The sequence below is a fragment of the Triticum aestivum genome, chromosome 2A, assembly GCF_018294505.1.
Source record: "Triticum aestivum cultivar Chinese Spring chromosome 2A, IWGSC CS RefSeq v2.1, whole genome shotgun sequence".
Classification (NCBI taxonomy): Eukaryota; Viridiplantae; Streptophyta; class Magnoliopsida; order Poales; family Poaceae; genus Triticum; species Triticum aestivum.
The window spans coordinates 191,402,615-191,413,939 of NC_057797.1; positions in this window are offsets into that span (position 1 = coordinate 191,402,615).

Here is an 11,325-nt window from a genome sequence, read left to right on the forward strand (position 1 = left end):
GAGTCGAGGAAGAAGGGCCCCTCGAGGCTCTTCCAGTTGTTGGGCAGGGTCCAGTGTGGTGGTGGAGGTGTGAGGGGGCGAGAGTGAGCTTGGGGGCGCTATATATAGCCGACCCGAGGCGGTTTCCGTGAACGGGATAAGTCCGGCGATGGTTACGGCGGTGCAGTGCTTGGTCGGGGAGTTTAGGAGGTTGGGCAACAACATGGAGGTCCACTGGTTCCGTTTTGGCGCTAAACGAGCTTGGATTAGGAGCCCTGGGTGGATTCGACGGAACGGGGCGGCGCGGGCCCGTCGGCGGCAGAGGGCGCGCCCTGTGCCTGCCGGGCCATGGCGACGGTGATGCGGGGTGCGCTGGCGTGCATGAGGCCACGCGGAGGGCAGGGGAGCGTTGGGCGGCGCCGAATGGCGTTGCGAGCTGGCGCTGTCTCCTGTCGGCCGCCACGGGTGGCTTTGCCACCGCAGAAGCTGCCAACTCCGGCGATGCTCGCCGCCACCGACACCTGTGCCCGTCCAAGGGGGCGTGCGGTGCTCTGGCCAGGGAGGAGAGGCCGAGCGCAACGCGCCAGGGCGCACAGTTGATCGATGACAAGTCCCTGACGAAAAACGACACTGTAAAACTCTGAAACTCTGAATTTTACTGAAAGTGCACAGTAACAGTGCCGGCCAGGTGTTCGACGAAATGATTTTGGCATGTGGAGAACTTTCCTTGAGCTGATTTTTGGTGGGGTGGCCTCTCATTGCACCTGGAGGCTGCCTGAATTTTGGTAGAATTTTTGGAGAAGAGAAGATATGAATTTCACCAAATTGGACAAATCTGGTCCAAACTTGCAGAGGCTGAAACTTGAAAATTTTGAATAGAATAAGAGTGGATCTTGATGGTTCTAGGTTGTGGGTGCTAAGGACTATCCAGAGGAGTTGGTTTGAGATCAAAACTCAAAGGAAATTAGGTACTTGCTTTGCAAATCACCTAGGCTTAAAATAATTGACAGAATTGTTTTGGGGAATAGAATAAATGAAATAAAATTCAAAAATGGGTTGGACTTGTTGGAACAGAATGAAAATGAGGTTGATTCACTCAAAAACTTCAAATAACATCATTGGGTTTTTGCATAAAGTTGAATCATAAGCTACTACCAACATCCCATAATTTTGGTGGGGGCTAGAAAGAAATATTTAAATGGGTTGTAGTGCAAAATTGCACTCTGGACCAGAGAAGAAAAATTGATGCAGAGCTCAAAATATTACATGAATAAAAGATAGTTTTGCATAAAAGTGATTTAAAAACATCACATGACATCTCCAAATTTTGGTTGGAACTTTAAGTGAATTTATCAAATGGTTGTAGTTCAAATATGGTCATGTAACCTTGAAAACCAATTTTCAAGAAAATAAAGATCAGGCAAATTAATTATGTAATTAGTTCTACTAATAAAAGAAGAGTTTTTCTTGAGAGGTTAAACAAGTCCAATAACATAAGTTTGAAACATTTGAAAAGTTCAAAGATTTTCAGAGTGAAGTTGAAAATCATCGTAACAACAAAATAAAGTTTCTATGATCTGATCGTGGAGGAGAATATTTGAATTACGAGTTTGGTGTACATTTGAAACAATGCGGAATAGTTTCGCAACTCATGCCACCCGAAACACCACAGCGTAATGGTGTGTCTGAACGTCGTAATCGTACTTTACTAGATATGGTGCGATCTATGATGTCTCTTACTGATTTGCCGCTATCATTTTGGGATTATGCTTTGGAGACGGCCGCATTCACGTTAAATAGGGCACCATCAAAATCCGTTGAGACGACGCCTTATGAACTATGGTTTGGCAAGAAACCAAAGTTGTCGTTTCTGAAAATTTGGGGCTGCGATGCTTATGTGAAAAAGCTTCAACCTGATAAGCTCAAACCCAAATCGGAGAAATGTGTCTTCATAGGATATCCAAAGGAGACTATTAGATACACCTTCTATCATAGATTCGAAGGCAAGACTTTTGTAGCTAAGTTCGGAAACTTTCTGGAGAAGGAGTTTCTTTCGAAAGAAGTGAGTGGGAGGAAAGTAGAACTTGACGAGGTAACTGTACCTGCTCCCTTATTGGAAAGTAGTGCATCATAGAAAACTGTTTCTGTGACACCTACACCAATTAGTGAGGAAGCTAATGATAATGATCATGAAACTTTAGAACAAGATACTACTGAACCTCGTAGATCAACCAGAGTGAGATCCGCACCAGAGTGGTACGATAATCCTGTTCTGGAAGTCATGCTACTAGATCATGATGAACCTACGAACTTTGAAGAAGCGATGGTGAGCCCAGATTCCGCAAAATGGCTTGAAGCCATGAAATCTGAGATGGGATCCATGTATGAGAACAAAGTATGGACTTTGGTTGACTTGCCCAATGATCGGCAAGCAATTGAGAATAAATGGATCTTCAAGAAGAAGACTGATGCCGACGGTAATATTACTGTCTACAAAGCTCGACTTGTCACAAAAGGGTTTCAGCAAGTTCAAGGGATTGACTATGATGAGACCTTCTCACCCGTAGCGATGCTTGAGTCTGTCCGAATCATGTTAGCAATTGCCGCATTTTATGATTATGAAATTTGGCAGATGGATGTCAAAACTGCATTCCTGAATGGATTTCTGGAAGAAGAGTTGTATATGATGCAACCGGAAGGTTTTGTCGATCCAAAGGGAGCTAACAAAGTGTGCAAGCTCCAGCGATCCATTTATGGACTGGTGCAAGCCTCTCAGTGTTGGAATAAACGCTTTGATAGTGTGATCAAAGCATTTGGTTTTATACAGACTTTTGGAGAAGCCTGTATTTACAATAAAGTGAGTGGGAGCTCTATAGCATTTCTGATATTATATGTGGATGACATATTACTGATTGGAAATGATATAGAATTTCTGGATAGCATAAAGGGATACTTGAATAAGAGTTTTTCAATGAAAGACCTCGGTGAAGCTGCTTACATATTAGGCACAAAGATCTATAGAGATAGATCAAGACGTTTAATTGGACTTTCACAAAGCACATACCTTGACAAGATTTTGAAGAAGTTCAAAATGGATCAAGCAAAGAAAGGGTTCTTGCCTGTGTTACAAGGTGTGAAGTTGAGTCAGACTCAATGCCCGACCACTGCAGAAGATAGAGAGAAAATGAAAGATGTTCCCTATGCTTCAGCCAGAGGCTCTATCATGTATGCAATGTTGTGTACCAGACCTAATGTGTGCCTTGCTATAAGTCTAGCAGGGAGGTACCAAAGTAATCCAGGAGTGGATCACTGGACAGCGGTCAAGAACATCCTGAAGTACCTGAAAAGGACTAAGGATATGTTTCTCGTATATGGAGGTGACAAAGAGCTAATCATAAATGGTTACGTTGATGCAAGCTTTGACACTGATCTGGATGATTCTAAATCGCAAACCAGATACGTGTTTACATTAAACGGTGGAGCTGTCAGTTGGTGCAGTTCTAAACAGAGCGTCATGGCGGGATCGACGTGTGAAGCGGAATACATAGCTGCTTCGGAAGCAGCGAATGAAGGAGTCTGGATGAAGGAGTTCATATCCGATCTAGGTGTCATACCTAGTGCATCGGGTCCAATGAAAATCTTTTGTGACAATACTAGTGCAATTGCCTTGGCAAAGGAATCCAGATTTCACAAGAGAACCAAGCACATCAAGAGACGCTTCAATTCCATCCGGGATCTAGTCCAGGTGGGAGACATAGAGATTTGCAAGATACATACGAATCTGAATGTTGCAGACCCGTTGACTAAGCCTCTTCCACGAGCAAAACATGATCAGCACCAAGGCTCCATGGGTGTTAGAATCATTACTGTGTAATCTAGATTATTGACTCTAGTGCAAGTGGGAGACTGAAGGAAATATGCCCTAGAGGCAATAATAAAGTTATTATTTATTTCCTTATATCATGATAAAAGTTTATTATTCATGCTAGAATTGTATTAACCGGAAACATAATACATGTGTGAATACATAGACAAACAGAGTGTCACTAGTATGCCTCTACTTGACTAGCTCGTTAATCAAAGATGGTTATGTTTCCTAACCATGGACAAAGAGTTGTTATTTGATTAACGGGATCACATCATTAGTTGAATGATCTGATTGACATGACCCATTCCATTAGCTTAGCACCCGATCGTTTAGTATGGTGCTATTGATTTCTTCATGACTTATACATATTCCTATGACTATGAGATTATGCAACTCCCGTTTTCCAGAGGAACACTTTGTGTGCTACCAAACGTCACAACGTAACTGGGTGATTATAAAGGAGCTCTACAGGTGTCTCCCAAGGTACATGTTGGTTTGGCTTATTTCGAGATTAGGATTTGTCACTTCGATTGTCGGAGAGGTATCTCTGGGCCCTCTCGGTAATGCACATCACTTAAGCCTTGCAAGCATTGCAACGAATGAGTTAGTTGCAGGATGATGTATTACAGAACGAGTAAGGAGACTTGCCGGTAACGAGATTGAACTAGGTATGGGATACCGACGATCGAATCTCGGGCAAGTAACATACCGATGACAAAGGGAACGACGTATGTTGTTATGCGGTCTGACCGATAAAAGATCTTCGTAGAATATAGGAGCCAATATGAGCATCTAGGTTCCGCTATTGGTTATTGACCGGAGATGTGTCTCGGTCATGTCTACATTGTTCTCGAACCCGTAGGGTCCGCACGCTTAAGGTTACAATGACAGTTATATTATGAGTTTATGCATTTTGATGTACCGAAGGTTGTTCGGAGTCCCAGATGTGATCATGGACATGACGAGGAGTCTCGAAATGGTCGAGACATAAAGATTGATATATTGGAAGCCTATGTTTGGATATCGGAAGTGTTCCGGGTGAAATCGGGATTTTACCGGAGTACCGGGAGGTTACCGGAACCCCCCGGGAGGTATATGGGCCTTAGTGGGCCTTAGTGGAAGACAGGAGAGGTGGCCAGAGATGGGCCACGCGCCCCTCCCCCCCTTGGTCCGAATTGGACAAGGAGAGGGGGCCGGCCCCCCTTCCTCCTCTCTCTCCTCTCCCCCCTCCACGAATCCTATTCCAACTAGGAAAGGGGGGAGTTCTACTCCCAGAGGGAGTAGGACTCCTCCTGGCGCGCCTCTCCTGGCCGGCCGGCCCCACTCCCTTGAACCTTTATATACGGAGGCAGGGGCACCCCCTAGAGACACAAGTTGATCCACATGATCATATTCTTAGCCGTGTGCGGTGCCCCCTTCCACCATAGTCCTCGATAATATTGTAGCAGTGCTTGGGCGAAGCCCTGCGACAGTAGTACATCAAGATCATCACCACGCCGTCGTGCTGACGGAACTCTTCCCTGACACTTTGCTGGATCGGAGTCCGGGGATCGTCATTGAGATGAACGTGTGCTAGAACTCGGAGGTGCCGTAGTTTCGGTGCTTGATCGGTCGGGCCGTGAAGACGTACGACTACATCAACCAAGTTAACGCTTCCGTTGTCGATCTACAAGGGTACGTAGATCACACTCTCCCCCTCTCGTTGCTATGCATCACCATGATCTTGCGTGTGCGTAGGAAATTTTTTGAAATTACTACGAAACCCAACAGTGGCATCCGAGCCTAGGTTTTATATGTTGATGTTATATGCACGAGTAGAACACAAGTGAGTTGTGGGCGATATAAGTCATAACGCTTACCAGCATGTCATACTTTGGTTCGGCGGTATTGTTGGACGAAGCGGCCTAGACCGACATTACGCGTACGCTTACGCGAGACCGGTTCTCCCGACGTGCTTTGCACATAGGTGGCTTGCGGGTGACAGTTTCTCCAACTTTAGTTGAACCAAATGTGGCTACGCCGGTCCTTGTGAAGGTTAAAACAGCACCAACTTGACAAACTATCGTTGTGGTTTTGATGTGTAGGTAAGACTGGTTCTTGCTTAAGCCCGTAGCAGCCACGTAAAACATGCAACAACAAAGTAGAGGACGTCTAACTTGTTTTTGCAGGGCATGTTGTGATGTGATATGGTCAAGACATGATGCTAAATTTTATTGTATGAGATGATCATGTTTTGTAACCAAGTTATCGGCAACTGGCAGGAGCCATATGGTTGTCGCTTTATTGTATGCAATGCAATCGCGCTGTAATGCTTTACTTTATCACTAAGCGGTAGCGATAGTCGTGGAAGCATAAGATTGGCGAGACGACAACGATGCTACGATGGAGATCAAGGTGTCGCGCCGGTGACGATGGTGATCATGACGGTGCTTCAGAGATGGAGATCACAAGCACAAGATGATGATGGCCATATCATATCACTTATATTGATTGCATGTGATGTTTATCTTTTATGCATCTTATCTTGCTTTGATTGACGGTAGCATTATAAGATGATCTCTCACTAAATTATCAAGAAGTGTTCTCCCTGAGTATGCACCGTTGCGAAAGTTCTTCGTGCTGAGACACCACGTGATGATCGGGTGTGATAGGCTCTACGTTCAAATACAACGGGTGCAAAACGGTTGCACACGCAGAATACTCAGGTTATACTTGACGAGCCAAGCATATACAAATATGGCCTCGGAACACGGAGACCGAAAGGTCGAGCGTGAATCATATAGTAGATATGATCAACATAGTGATGTTCACCAATGAAACTACTCCATCTCACGTGATGATCGGACATGGTTTAGTTGATTTGGATCACGTAATCACTTAGAGGATTAGAGGGATGTCTATCTAAGTGGGAGTTCTTTAAGTAATATGATTAATTGAACCTAAATTTATCATGAACTTAGTACCTGATAGTATCTTGCTTGTTTATGTATGATTGTAGATAAATGGCCCGTGCTGTTGTTCCGTTGAATTTTAATGCGTTCCTTGAGAAAGCAAAGTTGAAAGATGATGGTAGCAATTACACGGACTGGGTCCGTAACTTGAGGATTATCCTCATTGTTGCATAGAAGAATTACATCCTGGAAGCACCGCTGGGTGCCAGGCCTGCTGCTGGAGCAACACCAGATGTTCTGAACGTCTGGCAGAGCAAAGCTGATGACTACTCGATAGTTCAGTGTGCCATGCTTTACGGCTTAGAACCGGGACTTCAACGATGTTTTGAACGTCATGGAGCATATGGGATGTTCTAGGAGTTGAAGTTAATATTTCAAGCAAATGCCCGGATTGAGAGATATGAAGTCTCCAATAAGTTCTATAGCTGCAAGATGGAGGAGAACAGTTCTGTCAGTGAGCATATACTCAAAATGGCTGGGTATAATAATCACTTGATTCAAATGGGAGTTAATCTTCCAAATGATTGCATCATTGACAGAATTCTCCAATCACTGCCACCAAGCTACAAGAGCTTCGTGATGAACTATAATATGCAAGGGATGAATAAGACTATTCCCAAGCTCTTCGCAATGCTGAAAGCTGCGGAGGTAGAAATCAAAAAGGAGCATCAAGTGTTGATGGTCAACAAGACCACTAGTTTCAAGAAAAAGGGCAAAGGGAAGAAGAAAGGGAACTTCAAGAAGAACAACAAGCAAGTTGCTGCTCAAGAGAAGAAACCCAAGTCTGGACCTAAGCCTGAAACTGAGTGCTTCTACTGCAAGTAGACTGGTCACTGGAAGCGGAACTACCCCAAGTATTTGGCGGATAAGAAGGATGGCAAGGTGAACAAAGGTATATGTGATATACATGTTATTGATGTGTACCTTACTAATGCTCGCAGTAGCACCTGGGTATTTGATACTGGTTCTGTTGCTAATATTTGCAACTCGAAACAGGGACTACGGATTAAGCGAAGATTGGCTAAGGACGAGGTGACGATGCGCGTGGGAAACGGTTCCAAAGTCGATGTGATCGCAGTCGGCACGCTACCTCTACATCTACCTTCGGGTTTAATATTAGACCTAAATAATTGTTATTTGGTGCCAGTGTTAAGCATGAACATTATATCTCGATCTTGTTTGATGCGAGACGGTTATTCATTTAAATCATAGAATAATGGTTGTTCCGTTTATATGAGTAATATCTTTTATGGTCATGCACCCTTAAAGAGTGGTCTATTCTTATTGAATCTTGATAGTAGTAACACACATATTCATAATGTTGAAGCCAAAAGATGCAGAGTTGATAATGATAGTGCAACCTATTTGTGGCACTGCCGTTTAGGTCATATTGGTGTAAAGCGCATGAAGAAACTCCATACTGATGGACTTTTGGAACCACTTGATTATGAATCAGTTGGTACTTGCCAATCGTGCCTCATGGGCAAGATGACTAAAACGCCGTTCTCCGGTACTATGGAGAGAGCAACAGATTTGTTGGAAATCATACATACAGATGTATGTGGTCCGATGAATATTGAGGCTCATGGCGGATATCGTTATTTTCTCACCTTCACAGATGACTTAAGCAGATATGGGTATATCTACTTAATGAAACATAAGTTTGAAACGTTTGAAAAGTTCAAAGAATTTCAGAGTGAAGTTGAAAATCATCGTAACAAAAAAAACAAAGTTTCTATGATCTGATCGTGGAGGAGAATATTTGAATTACGAGTTTGGTGTACATTTGAAACAATGCGGAATAGTTTCGCAACTCACGCCACCCGAAACACCACAGCGTAATGGTGTGTCTGAACGTCGTAATCGTACTTTACTAGATATGGTGCGATCTATGATGTCTCTTACTGATTTACCGCTATCATTTTGGGATTATGCTTTGGAGACGGCCGCATTCACGTTAAATAGGGCACCATCAAAATCCGTTGAGACGACGCCTTATGAACTATGGTTTGGCAAGAAACCAAAGTTGTCGTTTCTGAAAATTTGGGGCTGCGATGCTTATGTGAAAAAGCTTCAACCTGATAAGCTCAAACCCAAATCGGAGAAATGTGTCTTCATAGGATATCCAAAGGAGACTATTAGATACACCTTCTATCATAGATTCGAAGGCAAGACTTTTGTAGCTAAGTTCGGAAACTTTCTGGAGAAGGAGTTTCTTTCGAAAGAAGTGAGTGGGAGGAAAGTAGAACTTGACGAGGTAACTGTACCTGCTCCCTTATTGGAAAGTAGTGCATCATAGAAAACTGTTTCTGTGACACCTACACCAATTAGTGAGGAAGCTAATGATAATGATCATGAAACTTCAGAACAAGATACTACTGAACCTCGTAGATCAACCAGAGTGAGATCCGCACTAGAGTGGTACGATAATCCTGTTCTGGAAGTCATGCTACTAGATCATGATGAACCTACGAACTTTGAAGAAGCGATGGTGAGCCCAGATTCCGCAAAATGGCTTGAAGCCATGAAATCTGAGATGGGATCCATGTATGAGAACAAAGTATGGACTTTGGTTGACTTGCCCAATGATCGGCAAGCAATTGAGAATAAATGGATCTTCAAGAAGAAGACTGATGCCGACGGTAATATTACTGTCTACAAAGCTCGACTTGTCACAAAAGGGTTTCGGCAAGTTCAAGGGATTGACTATGATGAGACCTTCTCACCCGTAGCGATGCTTAAGTCTGTCCGAATCATGTTAGCAATTGCCGCATTTTATGATTATGAAATTTGGCAGATGGATGTCAAAACTGCATTCCTGAATGGATTTCTAGAAGAAGAGTTGTATATGATGCAACCGGAAGGTTTTGTCGATCGAAAGGGAGCTAACAAAGTGTGCAAGCTCCAGCGATCCATTTATGGACTGGTGCAATCCTCTCAGTGTTGGAATAAACGCTTTGATAGTGTGATCAAAGCATTTGGTTTTATACAGACTTTTGGAGAAGCCTGTATTTACAATAAAGTGAGTGGGAGCTCTATAGCATTTCTGATATTATATGTGGATGACATATTACTGATTGGAAATGATATAGAATTTCTGGATAGCATAAAGGGATACTTGAATAAGAGTTTTTCAATGAAAGACCTCGGTGAAGCTGCTTACATATTAGGCACAAAGATCTATAGAGATAGATCAAGACGTTTAATTGGACTTTCACAAAGCACATACCTTGACAAGATTTTGAAGAAGTTCAAAATGGATCAAGCAAAGAAAGGGTTCTTGCCTGTGTTACAAGGTGTGAAGTTGAGTCAGACTCAATGCCCGACCACTGCAGAAGATAGAGAGAAAATGAAAGATGTTCCCTATGCTTCAGCCAGAGGCTCTATCATGTATGCAATGTTGTGTACCAGACCTGATGTGTGCCTTGCTATAAGTCTAGCAGGGAGGTACCAAAGTAATCCAGGAGTGGATCACTGGACAGCGGTCAAGAACATCCTGAAGTACCTGAAAAGGACTAAGGATATGTTTCTCGTATATGGAGGTGACAAAGAGCTAATCATAAATGGTTACGTTGATGCAAGCTTTGACACTGATCCGGATGATTCTAAATCGCAAACCAGATACGTGTTTACATTAAACGGTGGAGCTGTCAGTTGGTGCAGTTCTAAACAGAGCGTCATGGCGGGATCGACGTGTGAAGCGGAATACATAGCTGCTTCGGAAGCAGCGAATGAAGGAGTCTGGATGAAGGAGTTCATATCCGATCTAGGTGTCATACCTAGTGCATCGGGTCCAATGAAAATCTTTTGTGACAATACTAGTGCAATTGCCTTGGCAAAGGAATCCAGATTTCACAAGAGAACCAAGCACATCAAGAGACGCTTCAATTCCATCCGGGATCTAGTCCAGGTGGGAGACATAGAGATTTGCAAGATACATACGGATCTGAATGTTGCAGACCCGTTGACTAAGCCTCTTCCACGAGCAAAACATGATCAGCACCAAGGCTCCATGGGTGTTAGAATCATTACTGTGTAATCTAGATTATTGACTCTAGTGCAAGTGGGAGACTGAAGGAAATATGCCCTAGAGGCAATAATAAAGTTATTATTTATTTCCTTATATCATGATAAAAGTTTATTATTCATGCTAGAATTGTATTAACCGGAAACATAATACATGTGTGAATACATAGACAAACAGAGTGTCACTAGTATGCCTCTACTTGACTAGCTCGTTAATCAAAGATGGTTATGTTTCCTAACCATGGACAAAGAGTTGTTATTTGATTAACGGGATCACATCATTAGTTGAATGATCTGATTGACATGACCCATTCCATTAGCTTAGCACCCGATCGTTTAGTATGATGCTATTGCTTTCTTCATGACTTATACATGTTCCTATGACTATGAGATTATGCAACTCCTGTTTTCCAGAGGAACACTTTGTGTGCTACCAAACGTCACAACGTAACTGGGTGATTATAAAGGAGCTCTACAGGTGTCTCCCAAGGTACATGTTGG